This window comes from Natator depressus, chromosome 1 (genome assembly GCF_965152275.1).
Source record: "Natator depressus isolate rNatDep1 chromosome 1, rNatDep2.hap1, whole genome shotgun sequence".
In the NCBI taxonomy this organism is placed as follows: domain Eukaryota; kingdom Metazoa; phylum Chordata; order Testudines; family Cheloniidae; genus Natator; species Natator depressus.
This window is the reverse complement of record NC_134234.1, coordinates 130,582,751-130,605,444: the sequence shown is the minus strand read 5'-3', so window position 1 is coordinate 130,605,444 and position 22,694 is coordinate 130,582,751. Positions and strand designations below refer to the sequence as shown.

The 22,694-nt window shown below is 42.2% G+C and overlaps 1 protein-coding gene across 3 annotated transcripts in view; it reads right to left on the bottom strand.

Moving 5' to 3' along the window:
- Nucleotides 1-22,694, bottom strand: part of SHROOM2 (shroom family member 2) — a 182,339-nt gene that overhangs the window by 140,045 nt on the left and 19,600 nt on the right. The window lies entirely within an intron of this gene.

Genomic DNA, 22,694 nt, shown 5'->3' with positions numbered 1-22,694 from the left:
AGTGAATTTCCTGGGACAGACAGACCACACAGACTCAGCTGGCAAAAAGAAGAGTGGTGTACTGGATGCTTCATAACTACATCATGCAAAGCATTCAGAGACAGTGAATTCTCAGAGTAGATGAACAGTGTCACAGAGCCACTTTCTACTAAGCCACCTGTAAAAAGAAGACGAAGGGTGTGGGTGGGTGTCTGGGTGCGTGTACGCTCCAGAAACATCACGCAGCTAAGCATACCAGGCCAGATCATCAGCTGATGTAATTCAACATAGCTACACCGAAACCAATGGACCTATGACAATTTACATCAGCTATGTCCTTTTCAAAACCTATGAGTACCCACGCTATCAACTCATTTAACAATTAAACAATTTCTATGTGGACATTGGTGGTATACAAAGGAAATACACTCCCTGAACACTGGGAATGTCCAGGTTTCAGAGCATGTCCCAGTGTCAGTTACAACATACTCACTCAGACACCCACCCCAATGCCCCAATGTTTTACTCCAGTTTATGTAAGCCCCAGCAGGAAAGGGCACATAAAATTGCCCCCGGCCAACTGTGCTGGTGAAGTTGACAGTGTGGCAGGCAGTGGTGCAAGTATAATGGTACAGTCTGGTATGCCGTACCAGTAAGATATTTATAGATGGTGCGGCATACCAGAAAGACATGGGGGAGCCCACCTCCAGCCCTTCCACACAGCTGCATCTCTTGAGTCCTCCTGCCTGGGATCTGTACAACAGAGGACAGAGACCCCTCCCCCCAGGTAATGTGGATCATGGGGAGGGAACGGGGAGAGCACAGGGGCCCCAGGCTGGGGGCGGAGCAGGAAGGAGTCACGTGGTGAGGTCACGTGCCCCCCCCTTTGTGTCCCTCCCATGAGTGCAGCGTACCGGCAAGAAATTATTTCTACTTGTACCACTGGTGCCAGGTGCCTCAAGGACCATCCCCCGGAACCTGTCACATAGGATACCACATACTCGAGCTGACTATACCTCCCAGGGAGCTTCCTCCGTGCTCATATCCTCCAACCAACCATCTTCTGTACGCAGGATCAAGTACCACACTATGGCAGGGAAGGAGGCAGCGGCATCTGACCGGCTGAGGAGAAAGCTGCTCTCTCCTCCTCTATCAGGCATAACCCCCTGTGCACACCTCTTTGACCCCACCAAAACTGTGTGCCCACCTGCCACTTTGAAAGTCTGATGGCCTTCACATGGAGTTACACAGATATAACACCTATCCACAGGCAGTAGCTTAGTGTGGGATAGCACTGTGCCCAGGATGCATCCTAGGGGCTCATAGTGACATGTTGTGTGCCCATTTAGGAGAGGAGGCATAGGCACTCAATGCTGAAGAGATAATGACCTAGAACAGATACGTGGATGAAAACTCCAGGGACTCTCATAGGACAACTTGGTTTCCAGAATCAAGCCCACATTTTGCTCACACCCCTACTTGGGGTGGGAGAAAGCGTGTCCATTTTAATGTCTGAAGGACCCACCATCCCCAAAAATAGAAGATGAACCAAAATAAATGAGTAAAATACTGAATAAATGCTCATGAAATGCTGGAAGCATGGTTTTCAGAGTACTATACACAATACAATAACAACGTGCTAAACTGCATAGGTGCATATGCCCCAAAGCCACTGAACTATTCAAGGGAAATAATCCGATACACAGAGCAAAATCCCTAAACATACGCATGCCAGAGAAAGACAAAAATCACAGCTTCCTACCATGAAGAATGTGAAAGGCATGAACAAGTACATTAAATATGGAAAAATATTCCAGAGAGTCCCAAGCTCTAGACAGACACAAACCTCCCACCCTCTTAGGATTATACCTAGGGATGGACAATCTGCACTTCCAACCCCATCATTCCCAGTTGCCACAGCTGCTGTTTCAAGTAAACTAGAGCTATATGATTTAGGCTTTAGCTAGCAGAAGAAAGACCTTGTTTGGTTACCTCAGTCAGTTCCCAATGGACAAGTGTCTATATCACAAAAAACTCCATCACAAGTGACACTAATTGCGACCCTGGTTAGCAGTCTGAACACAGAAGACAAGAATCCAATAGGCACAAAGGCTGAGCTATTGTACTCTCTCACCCCTAGAAGGGGGTCCCTCCAGGTCACGGCTGAGGCACACAGGCAGGGTAGCATGGGGAAGCTTGCAATGCTTTTCTTCATGTCACTCCTGTTCAGAGAGAGGACCAGTGTCCCGTGCTAAATTCACAAAAAATGAAGGGGACAAGAAAGTGAGATTCAAAGCTCACCCACTGAACAGAGCTCATTTACTGCAGCCTGCGTAACACGGGCACCATAAATTCTTCTGAGTGAAGGCTCTTCAGAGGAAGAAAGAACACGAGTCATTTGACAAGTGAAATATCAAATTTTAATCTGAGTGTGCATCTCAGCTGTTAAAAAATGGGAAGGGAGGGATCTGGACACTGTACTGAACAGATCAGTTAGAGAGGCCTGAGTAAACGGATTGTTCATATTCATTGCTTTACAGTCCCATTCATACAATAGGTGGCAGCTGTCCAAGAACAACTTACTAAAAATAAATTTAAAAAGAAATTTAGGATTATGATAAGGACAGATATTCATTTATGCTTCAATATCAGCCTCTATTTTCTCAACAGTTCAAGAGGATTTGAATATGTACCTCCCATTGACAGAAATGGATGCTACTGGGGTAAATCCTTCATGTGAGAACAGAAAGGAACAAAAACACACACACTTCTAAATTACTAAAAGAAAAATGCACACAGTTTTTTGAACTAACTCTGAGCAGTTTGGTGTGGTTTTTGAAAAGCATGTCACAATGTGTTGTACAATCATACCATTGTGTGCTTGTCAGAGTCACAAGGTAACCCCTAGTACTAGAAAAATAGGTGAACAGGGTGGCTTGGACAAGCCCTAGTCAAACACCTTAACATGCAATTGATTCAGAGGTGTAATCCTTGATTTAGGATTGAAAAAGAAACTTTAAAAAGTGAGGTGACAAAGGAAATCAAAAGTCATGAAAATTAGCATATGAGCAGGGCTGTAAAAGAATGTGCTGAAGACAAAAATAATCCGTAAACACATTTTGAATTTACTATTTAGGAATTTGCAGAGATATTTGTCAGTATCTTTCATTTGTGCAGGGGAGTCAGCATAAGCCTTGTAGTGCAAAATGAAGCAATAAATGAGAGAATTAAAGAACAGACCCATGCCACTCTGACTGCATTGCCCATAAAAAACCCTGTTCCTATATTTGCTCTTTTTTGTACTAAGAGGACTCTAGCTAGTTGCAAAGAAAGCATTTTCCCCCACTGATAGCTGAAATCTTATTTGATACAAAATCTCTGAATAGGGCAATCAAACTCTTCCAAAACAGAAGCCTGCCTTTTTCCTGGATAAATAAACTGACTGGAATTAAAACTCATTGCTGCTTAAAAAAAAACAAACAAACACACACACACACACAACAAAACAAAACTGCAGTTAAAAAAAATCTAATATCTAGAACAGATGAATATTAAATTCAACTTCCAGGAGCCAAGTCAGCAACTCTAAAAGAACATTTAAAAGGAAACACTCAAATGTATCAGCAAACTACACTGACCATATCAAAAGGGAACCAAACAAAATAAATTAGGTGAATATATTGCAGCTTCCCAAACAATAACCAAACTCCAGTTCTTTATAAATGTCAAGACGGCTGAATTGCAGTTGAACTGTTAAAAACGGCTGCATGCATTTAATTAAGTCAAAATCTAAGCCAGATGGCACATACTGCTTTTCCAATAGACTGAATGCAATCACAAGAGGCACTGCTTCAACATTCCTTGATGATTCCTGGCACCACTGGATGCAAAATTCCAGATCTCTTTCCACTCCATCCCCCTCCCTTTTTCCATCACCAAAGACATTTAAAAAGGGAGAGAGAAAAATGCATCCCAGAGCCCTTGCGATAAATTGACTCAGCCTGTGGAATGTAAGGTGAACATTCCTGTGCAAATTCAGAGATTTGATTTACTTTCTGTGGAAAAATCCAGCTGCAAGACCAACCGCAACTGTTGGTCTTTGCCTCAGACCCCCTCAGGTCCATCATTTGTCTTCTGTAGAGACAGAAAAATAGATGAGGATTCCTAGATACTACAGCAGTAAAAAATAGCCATAAATGCAAGTGTCTCTGTTATGTTTTGCGAAGGCCTCAAAACATTTGGAAACATATGTTAAGAGAACAAGTGACTGAATCACCACTAGTAGACAGAAAAAGTCTTAGCAGTGATTCAATCACTTTTTCTTCACATTTATTTATGATCCCCCAAACTAGAACGTCTTCTTCCAAGGCATAACCGCCCAACTCCATCACAGCATCAGCTAGATCCAAAATATGGTCAGTAGCAATCAACAGTACTAATCCTAATTAATCAAACATGTGCCAGTCAGGCCTGATCTAGACAGTAATAGGTTGCTTCTGATAGATTATTACATCTGAACGGATCAACTTAATTAAACCAAAGAGGTACATCAGTCACACTGCAGGCCAGCTTCATACTTCTCAGCTGGGATGCAGAATCAAGGGAAAACAAAAGCCAGGAAATATGCTTTAGAAGCCCCCCAAAACCTGGAAGCTATAAATTAGCATGTGGAAAGCATGCTATGGATACAACATACCAATTTTGTTTTGCTTACCTCCCTTTGTAAAACACTTTGAGATTTACTGACGAAAAGTGCTACATAAGGATTATATACTATTATTAGACAATTATATATACCATGATCTATAAATACAGATACACCTCTACCCCGATGTAACGCTGTCCTCGGGAGTCAAAAAATCTTACTGCGTTATAGGTGAAACCGCGTTATATCGAACTTGCTTTGATCCACCGGAGCGTGCAGCCCCGCCCCCCCCAGAGTGCTGCTTTACCACATTATATCAGAATTCATGTTATATCGGGTCGCGTTATATCGGGGTAGAGGTGTATATAAAATCATGATATAAAATCATTGTGAAAGACTGACATTTTTATATGTTCTACATAAAAAATTCAAACAATTGCCATGTTTCACCCTGCAGAACTTTAAAGAAGTTTAGCACCAAGACACAGGGCATGGACCATTAGTGACCTCTGGAACCCACGCAAGTATGCCATATTGAGATGACTGGTCACATGGTGCTGGCTCGTTCCATTTTCAACTTCTTCTACACTTGCCCAGCATGCCTAACTGCAAAAAGCAGTCAATGGAGGAGCCTGCTTGGTGTCTCCACTGGCAGGAGAGAAGGGAAACGAAAGGAGGCAACTGAGCAATATGTTCAAGGGAACAAAGGACCAAATGGTTTGCCAGCATGTCCAGGGAAGCAGAGGAGGAGGGAACTAAGCATATGTCTACACTGCAACTGGGTGATGTGACTGTAGCACGTGACATATCGGAGCTAGCTTTGATCTAGCTAGATCGAAGGTAGTTCGAACAGCAGCAGCAGTGAAGCCACAAAGCATGGGCAGCGGCTGCTCCACTATGTACCCAGAGTCCTGAACAGGCGAGGCTAGCCTGTGCGGCTACCCCAGCTGCTGCAGCTTCACTGCAGTTGTTACTGAGGCTAGCATTAATCTAGCTAAGTTAAAGCTAGCTCATGTATGTCTACACGTGCTGCAATTACACTTGCGGACTCCTGTTCATGCTACCCTAAGAGACAGAGAAGCATGTGCAAGGGAGCAGCAAAGAAAGAGAGGAATAGAACATAGCTGCCTCCTCCCATATGAAAATAAGAGCAATAAAAGTGCAGCTAAACTTCCCCCAGCCCCTGGACCAAACAAACATACATATGCTCTCAATCCACAGCTTGTTTTCTAGTATGTCCTCCATCACTGTCGCCATCCACACTACCTTCCCACTTGATGAAATGGGAAGTGGCTCTGGGACACTCAGCCCCCAGCTCCACCCCCACACCCCTTCACTGAAGAGAACTAGCAGCTCAGGTCCACCTTCCCTTCCTGAAAAGCAAAGTGCCACTGCCTGGACAACTTTGCTCCCTGTCTTCCACATGCCCCTCATAAGAAAGGATGAGCAAAACTTGGGCTGTGCTATTCAATGCTTCCCTCTTCCTGTCAAGAAAGGAGTCAGCAGCTCCCCATTCTACCACTCAGCCCACTCACCTGGCCAGAATTTCTATTTGCCCTGGACAATCTGATTTATCCAAACCCTGTGAACATTCATGTCACAGCTGTGATTCCTGGAGCAGAGATAGCAGCTGCAGCCATGCCACCACCAGAGGTGACTACGGAACATTTAAAACTGGTTGAGGAAAATGAAGTTTTCTGAGAACTGGGCAGAAAGCCGGAAAAAGAGAGCTTCTCTCCTTCTACCCTCACGTATTTCTGCTGAAAATTACAACTCCGCTGAACAAAATGGCCTTTGACAGGACTAGAAAAAAAAAAAAAAGGGAAAAAAATCTGGGCTATCCAGGAATGTCAGGGCAAAGTCAGAGAAGTTTCTGGGGGACTGACTTTTTTCGAAGTGGCTGAAGATTATCAACACTCAGGTAAAAGTTTTTCTTCACTCACCTACCAGATGCCAAGTTAAACTGTGCTGCAAGTTTCTACCATCATTATGACTAACGCTGTCTGCATATATACTAAATTCACTACAAGCATTTTATTCCCTCACATTAGTGAGAAGGGGGAGAGGTCCAATTTTTATTTTCAAGTGTACAGTACGAGCTATATGATGTTCACAACCTCAGAAGAAATGTAAGACCCCGAGTTTTTAACTCTGCCTGTGTGGGGTTTCAGGTATTATAATAAGGAGTACTTCAGTGAAAACATTTTGAAGAGGAAGTGTGGTTGGGCAGATAGGGTACTGAACTGGGAGTCAGGAGACAGATTCTTTTTCCATCTCTACCTTCGACATTCTGCAACACAAAATTGGAGCACTGCATACAGACTTTTTTACTTTTATTGTTGGAAAAGGGGACTAAGTGCAGTGATTTGACAAGGCATGTGGGAAATTAGGTACCAACATAAAGGACGTCCCTTAAAAGTAAGCAAGAGCTCTGGTATTCATCCTTGTCAAACTGGGGAAGCCAGAGGTAGAGATAGCTATGTCCATGGGGAGGAATGGCTGGATGAGTTCTGGTCAAGTTCCAGCTGAGCATCTGATTATTTGGAGCCTGGGGATCCGAAGTCTAGTTCTCTGCCTGAATGATTTACAAGACAAAAAACAAAACATGCACAGTTCAAATCACTTCTCCACTCTCTACCTGGAGGGGTTCAACAGTCATGTCCTCACCGTCTGCCCTTAAATTCTTGGATACCAACATGCCCTAGAACAGGCACAGTTTGTGCATAACCAACCAACCAAATCCACAGTGCTTATAAGGCTTCAAAACATTAACATCAGCTTCCTTATGGACAGACTCAAATAAGAGGGCTCAACTGGCCTTCTCTGTATCATTTTGCCACATCTATCGTATCTCCTCTCTCAACTGATTTCAGAGTAACAGCCGTGTTAGTCTGTATTCACAAAAAGAAAAGGAGTACTTGTGGCACCTTAGAGACTAACCAATTTATTTGAGCATAAGTTTTCATGAGCTACAGCTCACTTCATCAAAGCTTATGCTCAAATAAATTGGTTAGTCTCTAAGGTGCCACAAGTACTCCTTTTCTCTCAACTGAATAATTTCCATCTTGCCAATATCTCCTTGTATAGAGTCACACAACACCCTCCACCTGCTTCTATGTGCTTAAATTGTCATGATCTGTGCCTTTATTTCTGCCTTCTTCTGTCTTCCTCCCCTCCACTCAGATACACGAACAGAACACATTATTCAAGGTGAGAATGTGTTATCGACCTTGTGGAATGGCATAATGTTTAAATATTGCTCTTAAATCATTTTGATTGCTGCTCTGCTTTGAATACACAATAATTTAAACTGCTGTAAATGTACAGGATTTCTATGGAATATATTACTGCCACCAATTCATCTAAGAGTACTAAAAACTGATTTCCATCCCTAAAGAACCGAGAAAAACTCATCAGCTAAAAAGTGTGTATGTGTTTAACAATCTCAGCAGAACAATCTGCCTATCCTGGTTAGTTTAAGCTCCATTAATCTTACTGCAATCCCACAAAACAAAACAGTTTCCTTTAACAGCCAGATTCTTGACCTTGAGCTGTTCCGGTGTCAGAGTGGGGGGCTGGGGTGGGAAAGATGTTGACCAATCACAACCAAGAACTGCAAAATAAAAACATACAAAATAGCCAACAGAAAAAAAATCCTCTCCATGAAACACTACCATTTTCCCCTGCTACCATGGAAACTCGGACAGTTCACACTCATTATGTTTCACCCTCTCAAAACATTTAGTAGCTTACTTGCACAGAAAGTTAAAAAAAAAAAAAAAAGTCAGTAGCAGTAGAGACTATCAAGACTATGCCAAGACTATATAAAGGTTAATTGCCTCTAGCTCAGCAGTGATCCAGGACACCTACGCATTATAATATTAAATAAAAATAAACACAGAACAAACAGATAAGACGTGTAATCTATTAAATCTGAACAAAAAGTTAAGACACAGATTTTTTTTTTTGCCAAGACTGTAGGTGTCTCATACTAAAAAATTGTTAATTTTTTTGCTCTATCACAGTCCCCGTGAAAACTTGAATATAAATCCTTTTTCCTTACTAAATGCTTCCACCACACAAGTACATTTGGTTACAGTAGGATGGATTATGGTCGTTACATTTTAAAATATGTTTGGTAATTTAGAAGATTTACAGGACTTGTGCATAGAGATATGAGAAATGAGTCAAATTTCAAGGGACAGTGACAGATTTTCTTTTTACAGTATCCTTACTTGCATTTGTTATTATTTAAAAGACCGACAATGTGCTCAGAAGAATGCAAGATACAAAACAATGTCAGTGCCTTGCTATCTAAATGACAGCCCCAGATGGGACAAGCACTAGCAAGGCCAAGCAAAAAAGAGTGAACTGGAGAACAGTTTGAAGGTAACCTGGATCAAAATTACTGCAGGCCACTGCCTTACGTTGTACTAAAACAAACATTTCTGATGCCATTTATGTAACATGTAAACTGAATTTTAACTTTTTGCTGCTAGTTATTTAATGTTTGCACTGTTCTAAGACTGAATGAAAATGGAGTGACAAATTTTACTACATTTCTAGTTCTCATGCACTAGCACAATGCTGTAATAGCTGGTTTGCAAACACTGCGAGGGAAAATGAAGTTATCAATCAAAATATAGCACTAGTAATACTGAATTTTTAAACAAAGCAAAGTTTTGCCCCTAAACTATTGGAGAGTTTCCCTTTAAGTTCTGAGCCTACAGACACCAAAGATGTTTCTTCCTCTAACATTAAACCAGACCAAGGAAAACAACTTATTTTGCTTACTCGGTTTCTGGCAGACATCGAAAGTTCCTTGTTCATTGATATTATGTTTTCTTTTGTTCCTTTCTCCTCTATCCCACAGAGTTTCACTCAAATTTATGTAAACACTGTCATTTGCACTATTTACATAAACCAAACTCATTTTCATTGTTCGGGGTGGTTATTTTTTTATCGCCGGGAAAGCTCTCCCCGCGGCGATAAAGCGTGTCTACGCTGCCCACGTCACAGCGCTGCTGCAGCCACACGATAACATGGGCACTGTAGACATACCCTTACACACAGGGAATTAAGCTGAATGTCAGACATTAAGGACTTGCCTACTCTTACAGTGAAGACACTATCTACACCAATGGGAGAGCTTCTCCCACTGGCGAAAACTACCACCTCTCGGGGAGGTGGAATGCCATGTCAAACGGGAGAAGCCCTCCCGTCAACACAGAGCTGTCTATACCAGGAGTTAGGTCAGCATAACTATGTCGCTCTGGTGTGTGGATTTTCCATACCCCTGAGCAACATAGATGTGCCAATGTAAATTGGTAATGTAGACCAGAGGTTCTCAAACTGTGGGTCAGGACCCCAAAGTGGGTTGCGACCCCATTTTAATGGGTCACCAGGGCTGGCTTAGACTTGCTGGGGCCCAAGCCAAAACCCAAGCCCCAACACCCGGGGCTAAAGCAGAAGCCTGAGGGCTTCAGGCCTGGGTATTGGGGCTCAGGTTACAGGCCCTGTCAAGGCTGATTCCCCACTCTGGCACTCTGAGTGCAGAAGGTGGGGGCCTGCAAGGATTCTAAAAATTAATACTGGCCACTCAAGGCTTATATTAAACTCCCAAGGTTACAGCTTTTCTCTGACCTTGGATTGGTAGATGCTGCCACCACACAAGTTCAAAAACCCCTTTGAGAACCCAGGAAGGCGCACTTGGGAATTCCTTCCTGTGGAGTACCCTCAAGCCCTTTCACCCCCCCTCCAGGGAAGAGCTAAGAAAGAAAACAAAGGAAATCAGCTGTTGCCACCAGCTAATTAAACAACATGTGCACAAACTTCTTAGGACACAAAAATCCAATCCTGTTCTTAAAAAAGGTAAAAACTTTATTAAAACCAAAAAGAAAGAAAATACATTTGAAAACTCAAGACTATTGCTAGATTTTAAAAAGAATCATTTATAAGGATTAAGGATCAAAATAACTTTCTTGGGGTCCAGCTTAAAGGTTACAAGCAAAACAAAAGCATTTGGGGTTAGCACAGAGGAATCCAAAAGCCATGAAGAAATAAAAAGAAATAAACCTAACCGTGTCTTTCTAGACATTTCCTGATCTACTTACATATTTTGGGTTTCAAATGAGTAGTTTTACGTATGATTTGATGATTTTTCATACCTGGCCCAAGCTTTTACAGCATAGCTGCAGCACTGTCGCTGCTTCTCCCTGAGAACAACAGACAGATAGACAAAGGGGAAGTTTTTTTCCAATTTTAAAAAGTTCTAGCCTTCCCATTGGCTCTTTTCGTCAGGTGCCCAATCCATTCTTTTTACCTATGTAGGGAGACTTTTTAACCCTTTACAGGTAAAGCAAGTAAAGAACAACTACTAAGGGGATTTTATAGCTAACTGGCTGACTGGGTGTCCATAAAAGGGATCTACCTCCACCTCTTCACTTATCACAGGCCCACTGGCTGGGTGAAGCCCTTGGGCTTCGGCTTTGGTCCACCCAGCCTCGGGTGGGGGGGCTTGGGCTTTGGCCCCCTCACCCTGGGCAGCGGGGTTCGGGCATCGGTCCCCTCTCCAGGGATCATGTAGTAATTTTTTGTTGCCAGAAGGGGGTTGCGGTGCAATGAAGTTTGAGAACCCCTGGTGTAGGCCAAGCCTAAGTCTTTCATACAGATTTAGAAGGAGAATTTGCCCAAACTGGAAGGAGAATTTGCCCAATATATAGTTGTTTGCTAAATACCCACATCAAGCTATTCAAGATTGCCAAAGACAATACTCAAATCCCATATAGAAGTGATCACCATTTTCATGCAAGTTATTTCTAGTGAAATTAAAGCATGGAGAATTTATTATTCTGGAGAATTTGCCCATTAGTCAGTATTCACTGTATACACTGAAAGAAAAGGAGTACTTGTGGCACCTTAGAGACTAACAAATTTATTTGAGCATAAGCTTTCGTGAGCTACAGCTCACTTCATTGGATGCATTCAGTGGAAAATACAGTGGGGAGATTTAGATACATAGAGAACATGAAACAATGGGTGTTACCATACACACTGTAACGAAAGTGATCACTTAAGGTGAGCTATTACCAGCAGGAGAGCCGGGGGGCGGGAGGGAGGGGAACCTTTTGTAGTGATAATCAAGGTGGACCATTTCCAGCAGTTAACAAGAACATTTGAGGAACGGCGAGGGGTGGAGGGGGGAAATAAACATGGGGAAATAGTTTTACTTTGTGTAATGACCCATCCACTCCCAGTCTCTATTCAAGCCTAAGTTAATTGTATCCAGTTTGCAAATTAATTCCAATTCAGCAGTCTCTCGTTGGTGTCTGTTTTTGAAGTCTTTTTGTTGTAATATTGCGACCTTTAAGTCTGTAATGGAGTGACCAAAGAGATTGAAGTGTTCTCCAACTGGTTTTTGAATGTTATAATTCTTGACATCTTACGTGTGTCCATTTATTCTTTTACGTAAAGACTGTCCAGTTTGACCAATGTACATGGCGGAGGGGCATTGCTGGCACATGATGGCATATATCACATTGGTAGATGTGCAGGTGAACGAGCCTCTGATAGCGTGGCTGATGTGATTAGGCCCTATGATGGTGCCCCCTGAATAGATATGTGGATACAGTTGACAACAGGCTTTGTTGCAAGGATAGGTTCCTGGGTTAGTGGTTCTGCTGCGTGGTGTGTGGTTGCTGGTGAGTATTTGCTTCAGGTTGGGGGGCTGTCTGTAAGCAAGGACTGGCCTGTCTCCCAAGATTTGTGAGAGTGATGGGTCGTCCTTCAGGATAGGTTGTAGATCCTTGATGATGTGTTGGAGAGGTTTTAGTTGGGGGCTGAAGGTGATGGCTAGTGGCGTTCTGTTATTTTCTTTGTTGGGCCTGTCCTGTAGTAGGTAACTTCTGGGTACTCTTCTGGCTCTGTCAATCTGTTTCTTCACTTCAGCAGGTGAGTATTATAGTTGTAAGAACACTTGATAGAGATCTTGTAGGTGTTTGTCTCTGTCTGAGGGGTTGGAGCAAATGCGGTTGTATCGTGGAGCTTGGCTGTAGACAATGGATCGTGTGGTGTGGTCTGGATGAAAGCTGGAGGCATGTAGGTAGGAATAGAGGTCAGCAGGTTTCCGGTATAGGGTGGTGTTTATGTGACCATCGCTTATTAGCACCATAGTGTCCAGGAAGTGGATCTCTTGTGTGGAGTGGTCCAGGCTGAGGTTGATGGTGGGATGGAAATTGTTGAAATCATGGTGGAATTCCTCAAGGGCTTCTTTTCCATGGGTCCAGATGATGAAGATGTCATCAGTGTAGCGCAAGTAGAGTAGGGGCGTTAGGGGACGAGAGCTGAGGAAGCGTTGTTCTAAGTCAGCCATAAAAATGTTGGCATACTGTGGGGCCATGCAGGTTCCCGTAGCAGTGTCGCTGATTTGAAGGTATACATTGTCCCCAAATGGGAAATAGTTATGGGTGAGGACAAAGTCACAAAGTTCAGCCACCAGGTTTGCTGTGACATTATCGGGGATACTGTTCCTGACGGCTTGTAGTCCATCTTTGTGTGGAATGTTGGTGTAGAGGGCTTCTACATCCACAGTGGCCAGGATGGTATTTTCAGGAAGATCACCGATGGACTGTAGTTTCCTCAGGAAGTCAGCGTTGTCTCGAAGATAGCTGGGAGTGCTGGTAGCTTAGGGCCTGAGGAGGGAGTCTACACAGCCAGACAATCCTGCTGTCAGGGTGCCAATGCCTGAGATGATGGGGCGTCCAGGATTTCCAGGTTTATGGATCTTGGGTAGCAGACAGAATATCCCAGGTCGGGGTTCCAGGGGTGTGTCTGTGTGGATATGTTCTTGTGTTTTTTCAGGGAGTTTCTTGAGCAAATTGAGTAGTTTCTTTTGGTAACCCTCAGTGGGACACTATTCAGGGGACACCATCATAGGGCCTAATCACATCAGCCATACTATCAGAGGCTCGTTCACCTGCACATCTGCCAATGTGATATATGCCATCATGTGCCAGCAATGCCCCTCCGCCATGTACATTGGTCAAACTGGACAGTCTCTACGTAAAAGAATAAATGGACACAAGTAAGATGTCAAGAATTATAACATTCAAAAACCAGCTGGAGAACACTTCAATCTCTCTGGTCACTTGATTACAGACCTAAAAGTGGCAATTCTTCAATAAAAAAAACTTCAAAAACAGACTCCAACGAGAGACTGCTTATTGGAATTAATTTGCAAACTGGATACAATTAACTTAGGCTTGAATAGAGACTGGGAGTGGATGGGTGATTACACAAAGTAAAACTATTTCCCCATGTTTATTCCCCCTCTCCACCCCCCACCATTCCTCAAATGTTCTTGTCAACTGCTGGAAATGGTCCACCTTGATTGTCACTACAAAAGGTTTTCTCCCCCCCCCCCCCCTTGCTGGTAATAGCTCACCTTAAGTGATCACTTTCGTTACAGTGTGTATGGTAACACCCATTGTTTCATGTTCTCTATGTATCTAAATCTCCCCACTGTATTTTCCACTGAATGCATCCGATGAAGTGAGCTGTAGCTCACGAAAGCTTATGCTCAAATAAATTTGTTCATCTCTAAGGTGCCACAAGTACTCCTTTTCTTTTTGCGAATACAGACTAACACGGCTGCTACTCTGAAACCTGTATACACTGAATTAGCTTTACATGCCTAGCTTCACAACCAAAAATTACTTCCATGTTTAGACCTACAAGAGTGACATTGTTGATTACCATAAGTCATAATGCTGTGCAACTACCTACTCAATATTCGTTAAGCTGAGACCATCACAGCAGTTCAGCCCTGAAGAACTTTGTGTCAGTCAACTCCATCTCTAGGAAATCTCAACACTACTTCATCTTGTCACTTTTATAGAAGGCTTTTTCAAGTTAACTTGTAATAACCTTTTTCTTTAAGATGGAGAAGGGCCTAGCATACTCAATTAACAGTAAGGATTTTTACTTATGTTCAAGAGCCTCCTGCCTCTTCCTCAACATGAAAGGCAGAGCCCTTATAACATAGCAACATAAGCACAGCATATGCAAGAGGTGACCTAGCCTTAAAGAAATGACCGATCACTTTTACCAAAGGACTTTGATTTGTGTTGATACTTTATACTTATTTTCCCAATGTGCACACGTATTTAAAAAAAACATCCAACACAACACAAAAGATCCCAGGAAAACTAGACATTTGCAAATACTATTATTTGGGGAACCTTGCTGTGATCATGCAGGAATGTTGTTTCAATTGGCTGCTATCATGTTCTCCTGTGTTTGGCTGCATCTGCTATGTATGAACAAACAATAGTTGTATATTTTAAAAGAGCTTTTTGTTGTTTTTCTGTTGGGGAGTTTAGTGCTTATGTAAAATGGCAGACTGACAACCCCAGAGACCGAAGTCTCCAGTTATTTTCAGAACAGATGGGTAGCCGAAGTGTATGGTTTAGCTTCCCCCACAGCGTATCTCAGTCCTGTTCAGAAAAGAGTACCTGGACAGGGGAGAAGATGCTCTGCATGCCCATTAATCCTTGACTTATCTGAGAAGACTGGCAACCAATTATAGAAGGCAAAGGCTTTATATCACAGAATGGATCCTCTTGTCCATCTAATCTCCCCTTAAAAATATTTTCATATGTATTTACTGGTCACCATTTGCCAAAAATTACCACACAGCAATACTGAGACACTACAGTTATCTCCTATTTTAAATAAAGGGAAAACTGTAGTATCCCAAATGTCACTGTGTGGTAAATGTTGGCAAACATTGACTTTTACTGGTTACCATTGTATCAGGATTCAGTAGAGCCCATGTTACTAGCCAGTCAATGTATAAAAATATATTTAGTACCATGGCTTTTTTCTTTTTCTAATCCATTGATAAGCATTTCTAGTTAGGCACAAAGCAGAGTCTTTGTGATTGTTTAGTGGAAAAGTAGTATACCCGATTTGAAACTTTACTTGACTTATAAAAGAATTGGCAGCATCCAACAGAAGATATGCAATCCAAAAGCACTAACTTTTGTTTTGTTTGTTTTTTCCACATTTTATTTCAAGTTTTTCATGTTATTATATCACTATATTTATAGTAAACACAGTGATGGGGAAAGTCCCATCTGTAAGCAATTTCCATCATAAACATGATGCAACGTGCTTTGCGCAATACGCTCACAAAAACAATACAACATCTTAAAGTCAATCAGGGCCATTTAGGCATAACATCAGCTGATCGAGCCCAGAGCTCAAAGAATTAGCTGGTCTGTGGTATTTTCCTATCAATCAGTCCACACTGTTTTGAGGGTGGTGATATTTTTCTAGGTAAAACATACCCATGAGTTCATATACATTAAGAGGGGGGAAATGACTACAATAAGGATGTGGCTTAAACTAACAAAACAAGGAAGTTTCAGATGAAATCTCTGATCCAGGACCAAGAGCTTTCTGACATAAATGAGGGTATGTCTACACCAGAAAGGTAAGTCGACCTATATTAGACCTATACAAGAAAGCTGGGCAGCTAGAACCCAGTTGCCCCTTGTTCCTCTGGAGAGCTGGACGGCTGGATCCTGTCCCCTGCTGGGAGCCGTGGCTGGACCGCACCCGCTGCCCACCAGGAGTCGGGCAGCCTTGTCAATTTCACAGCTCCTTGAGCTGAGAAATGGTTAAGGTTGCCTGACTCCCTGTGGGGTGGGTGTTTGAGAGAGAAGCCAGGACAGCTGGACCCCACTCCCTGGGGGCAAGAAACCCTGGCTGCCTTCCCACCTACTTCCCAGGAGACGAGAAGCCCCGAGTGAGGATGCGCACCACCAGCCCAAGTTGGTTAGTGTGGACATGCATTACTGCGGTGGCTATAAGTCGACCTAATATAGCCTATGACCTAACCAACTTGGGCTGGTGGTGCGCATCCTCACTTGGGGCTTCTCGTCTCCTGGGAAGTAGGTGGGAAGGCAGCCAGGGTTTCTTGCCCCCAGGGAGTGGGGTCCAGCTGTCCTGGCTTCTCTCTCAAACACCCACCCCACAGGGAGTCAGGCAACCTTAACCATTTCTCAGCTCAAGGAGCTGTGAAATTGACAAGGCTGCCCGACTCCTGGTGGGCAGCGGGTGCGGTCCAGCCACGGCTCCCAGCAGGGGACAGGATCCAGCCGCCCAGCTCTCCAGAGGAACAAGGGGCAACTGGGTTCTAGCTGCCCAGCTTTCTTGTAAAGACAGCCAAGAGCTGATGTAAGTCACACAGTGTCTACACAGAAACAGTGTCACCCTAACTACAGCGACAAACCCCTCTTGTGGAGGTGGAGTTATTATGTTGGTGTCCTAGGGCACTTACATTGGTGGGAGGAAGGCTGTAGTGTGTACACTGACATAATTCAGTTGACATAAGTTGCCTATTAGTCTGTATGAGCAGATCATGAAGCCGGATCAGGGCTTTTGGCTACAACCCAATTCTCTATGTACTCTGATGTGTCTGAATTTTGCAAGGTTCTTGGAGTATAGTAGTCTTGCATGTGGAGTAAGGGGACTCAGTTCTGGAACAAGCAACAAGGGAAAAGACAAGACTAAGCAAAGCCTCACCATTTTCAGGATACCCACAGATGTCTTTGTCAGAGCCTTCCCGCCGTAAGAGAAGAAATAAAACATAAAATATAAGTTAAACAGATAAGAAGGACCAAACCAAAAACAAATGCTAACCCCACCCAGTGCTAAACCAGCTTCCTAAAACCTGTACAAACAGAAATTACTACGAAGTGCATGGTGGGTAATGCTTAGTCAATCTGAATTATTTATCCAGCACTTAGAATATTACATTGGTAGGAATCGGGGGTTGGGGGGGAGACAGATAGTATTACACCTAAGCATAATGGCATGACACAAGAATATGATGATGCTTTTACATCAATATTTTTATTTTACTTGTAAACAGCTTTAAGCACACACGCCCTCATTTAAATGCCAAAGCTTGAAGAAGAATCTCTAGACAAAGATTAAGAATCTAGTACTGTATGACAAGCAGGGGCTTCAGAAAACCTTTCAAAGTTCAGCCTGAAGGTCACGCTGTTCCAAAACATGTGATTAAACCCTTCCCCCATCTAGAACCAGAGCTGCTCCTAAATAAAGGAGTTGCTTTAATAGTTAAAACATCAGCCATTCTTAGTTACTGTTTTTCCTAATAATCTTACTTTACAAGTTACTATAGGAAATCTCTCATTTTGTAAGCTTGTGTGGAAATTAAAGCAAAGTCTATCTGTTAGCGCTCAGTGAAGAAGACCCAACAGACTCAAAATCTTGCCCTTGTACTATAAATGACAAAGTAAGTTTGGATATTATCAAACAAGAAATACAATGGGGAGCAAATACAACTATGCTGGCATCAGCGTAGTCAAGTGCATCAGTCATATAGACAAACAAAATTTATTTCAGTGTACTGCAAGTCTCTAAAGAGAAATAGCACGGTATAACTTTATTTTGTATAGGGCTTTTCCTACAAACGTCAAACCAAAATGCTTTATATTGAGCGCGATAGCTGCCATCTTATCAAAGGTCAGGGGATTGAACCAAGGACTTCAAAGATCAAAGCATAAGTCTCTGTAGTTTGATCTAAAGAGCCAATATCTGTAGCTTGAGAGCTGTAACAGACTCCCATCCCTCTGTGGATGGGCACAGAGAGAAAGAGAGAGAGAGAGATGTAACACATTGAGCAACAGGTTACATTAGAGATAGACAATTTCTCTTTAACTGTACTGTTTCAATTCTAGACAGTTTTAAAAAGACCAAAAAGTAAATTTCAGATTTAAAAATTTTATTAAAGCTAATGTTAAAAAAATTATAGAATACATAGGTTGAGAAAAGAGTGTCTGTACATCTGGGTATAGTGCTTAGATTATCCAGAAATACAATTTTTTTTTTAAAAGTCAAATGATACATAAAGTACATAATCAGCAATAACCCACATTTAGGTGAACAGATTTAACAATACAGTTTAGATATTCGAATCGGAATACTCGGGTGCATCACTCATGAAAAGTTGTACAGAAATTTGGTTGTAGAAAGCAAAATATATCAATGAGTGGAGATTGTCCCTCAGTAATTGAGAACGAGGTAGGTTGTCCACTTAGAAAATACAATCCATGAGGAAAGTATTTCAGTTACTTACACCTAACCCTCTCCCCACCCATTTGTGTTTTACAATTACATTTTCCTGTTTAAAAATGTTTCTCTCCCCCATGTTTCTGTGCAAAAATGTAAACAGAAAAACTGACATAATACAAATTGTTGTAAAATGAATAAAGAAAAAAATAGAGAATAAATGTCCCCACCCCAGTCTTTCTAAAAGATTATATGCTTACCTCTTTGCTTTACCTATAATTTGAACAATTTTTAAATTGAAGGTGTCATTTTAAGTAATAAATAATAGTAGAGGGAGAAAGAAATTAAGTATTTGCAAAAGAGTATCTCCTTTTAACTCAGTTGAAAAGCTGTAAAGTGTCAATGAAGCAGACATGCACAGTAAGGCTGACCCAGGTGGCAGGAGCTACAAAGCACATGGCTCTCAGACCCAAAGTAGGTAGATTGCATGGAGGGAGAAAGTGCAGCTATAAAAGCCCTATAAATTAAGGGTACTTAAAGAAGTAGTTTATGATAGCATTTCACATGAAGCACGAAGTATAGCAGTAGTTAAACGCTGAAGTAAAACAGAGGCTTCTGACACAAGCAAAAGCTGTTTATTACAACTGTACCCCAGGAATATTATTCACCATGAAAATCATGCACAATAAAAACATATTTTTCCTTCCCCTTGAGGGTCTGAAAGTGCTCTGCTGCTGGCGTCCTAGGGCTTGTCTACACTGCGATGTTGTCGCCAAAACTTTTGTCTTTCAGGGGTACTTAAAAAAGCCCCCCCACGAAAGACAAAAGTTTTGCCGACGCAAGAAGCAGTGTGAACGCGGCTTTGTTGGCAGGAGCGCTGTCCTGCCGACAAAGTTTATGCCGCTCGCAGGGCTGGAAGTATTTTGTCGGCAAAAGTAATAGGATGAAATTTAATAGTGAAAAGTGCAAGGTCACGCATTTAGGGATTAACAACAAGAATTTTTGTTATAAACTGGGGACGCATCACTTGGAGGTAACAGAGAACGACCTCGGAGTATTGGTTGATCACAGGATGACTATGAGCCGCCAATGTATATGGCCGTGAAAAAAGTTAATGCGGTCTTGGGATGCATAAGGCGAGGTATTTCCAGTAGAGATAAGGCGGTGTTAGTACCATTATACAAGGCACTGCTGAGACCTCATCTGGAATACTGTGTGCAGTTCTGGTCTCCCATGTTTAAGAAGGATGAATTCAAACTGGAACAGGTACAAAGAAAGGCTACTAGGATGATCTGAGGAATGGAAACCTGTTTTATGAAAGGAGACTCAAAGAGCTTGGCTTGTTTAGCCTAATCAAAAGAAGGTTGAGGGGAGATATGATTCCTGTCTATAAATATATCAGATGGATAAATACCATGGAGGGAGAAGAATTATTTAAGCTCAGTACCAATGTGGACACAAGAACAGATGGATATAAACTGGACATCAGGAAGTTTAGACTTGAAATTAGATAAAAGGCTCAGAGGAGTGAAGTTCTGGAACAGCCTTCCAAGGGAAGCACTGGGGGCAAAAGACATATCTGGCTTCAAGACTAAGCTTGATAAGTTTATGGAAAGGATGATATGATGGGATAGCCTAATTTTGGCAATTAATTGATCTTCAACTATTAGCGGTAGATATGTCCAATGGCCTGTGATGGGATGTTAGATGGGGTGGGATCTGAGTTACTACAGAGAATTCTTTCCTGGGTGTCTGGCTGGTGAGTCTTGCCCACATGCTCAGGGTTTAGCTGATCGCCACATTTGGGGTCGGGAAGGAATTTTCCTCCAGGGCAGATTGGCAAAGGCCCTGGGGGAGGGGTTTCGCCTTCCTCTGCAGCGTGGGGCATCGGTCACTTGCTGGAGGATTCTCTGCACCTCGAAGTCTTTAAACCACGATTTGAGGACTTCAACAGCTAAGACATGGGTTAGAGGTTTGTACAGGAGTGGGTGGGTAAGATTCTGTGGCCTGCATTGGGCAGGAGGTCAGACTAGACGATCATAATGGTCCCTTCTGACCTTAAAGTCCATGATTCTTAAAATACCAATAGAGAGCATTCACACACGCTGACTTTCAGCGATAAGGCTGTATCGACAAAGCCTTGTCACTGAAAGCTGCGTAGTGTAGACAAGCCCTTAAAGCCATTAAAATAAGAGTAGTGGTGGAGCTTAGGTGAGTAACTGTTTGAAAGCATGGCCTAAATGGATAAAGACAGACGTCACTGACAACTTCACTGATGAAGTCAGTATCATTTATGAGGGGATAAAATTCAGGCTAAGATTTTCAAAGCTGCACTGGGGAATTTGGACAACCAATTCCCATTAATTGTAATGGATAGGCATCTTTGAAAGTCTCAGTGTTTGGGTTGTGATTGGCTGCAATTCTTCCAATCATATCGGTGGTCTAATAAGTAAAACTATTCTCACACTTTTCTTTTATTATTTTTCCACTGTCATGATCTTGCCTACACTGGCTTCACAATTGCTCATTTAAACCAAAGGAAGAGGAATCACTTAGCTCTCCCTAGAGGATATACTGGGTTTGAATCTAGATTACTCATAAGCTTTCCAGGGGAAGAGAACAACTCACAAAGTTATCCCACATAATGGTTACGACCAACTGTAAATTTTCGTTGTGAACTGGAATAACTAGCAGTTCTCCAGAGTGGAAATGTTGGTTCCCACTAAAGAGGGTTTCTCATTAACTTTTTTTTTAATGCGACTGTGGGGAAAACAAACAATATACTGTTACGGTCACAATATGGTGAAATATCCCTATTAGGAATAATTGTAGAAACATTGCATGAATCTAGGAGAATAAATTAACATCATTAATGCCTAGACATTATTTGAATTTTGACAGGACTGCTTTGAGTTTAGTGCTGTCAATGGGAGTGTCCAGTTAAATACAATGCATCAGAACTGATGCTAGCCTGAAGACTGAAAGCCCATTTATTGTAAGGCCCTGATCCTGCAATCAGATTGACCCATATTGACTCCAGGGGATGGATCACTAGAAGATTACCTGTTCTGTTCATTCCCTCTGAAGCACATGGCATTGGCCACTTTTGGAAGACAGGATACTGGGCTAGATGGGTCTGACCCAGTGTAGCCATTCTTATGTTCTTATACAGTGACTATAAGCAGGTGGAATTCATTAGAGGCCTGTTATTTGTACAGGTAATGCAATTCCAAATCAAACAGTATTACAGAATGGTACCTGTACAGACACTGATAGCATTTTCTCACATCAGAATCTCTATGAACTAAGTTCAGCTGATGAGCACCCCAATTTCTCCCCACCTCTGGTTACAGAGTGCCAGAGCAAAGATTATTCTGAGCTGGGAACACAACAAGACATTTTCATCACCACCATATCAACGCTACATTACAAATGGGCCCCAGAGGCCCGACTGCACCAATTAATGATCTCACTTCAGCTGATTCAAAAGAATTTTAATATTTGCACAGCCCTAGGAGCTATAAAAATTGCTCTAACTGTCCATTAATATTAAAAAGAAAAGAGAACCCTAAAAAGACATTTTCCTCTTAGCAGAGATATTATGGGCAAAAAAAAAATTACATTAGTGTAATGTAATGATTGAGATTTTAAGTACACAGAAGTCAGGAAGCCAAATTAAATTTACCATAGCAGCCTTAATTCCAGTGTGGATTCTTCAAAGTGGTCTTTGTTTAGCCTGGTGTTGAGTGAGATATTCTGTAGTCTTCACTTGCTGCTATAAATCTACTTGCAGTACACCTTTGTGTCACTATTTTCACTGTTTCCTAAGTATAACTTTTTGTGAATATGATGTGAGGAAACTCAACTTTAAAAAAGGAGGGTGGGATTCCCTCCAGTTTAAGAGACTAGAATGGTTCCTCCCCCACATTCATTCTTCCTTGTATCTCTTAAGAGGCTTTGATTTCAGTGT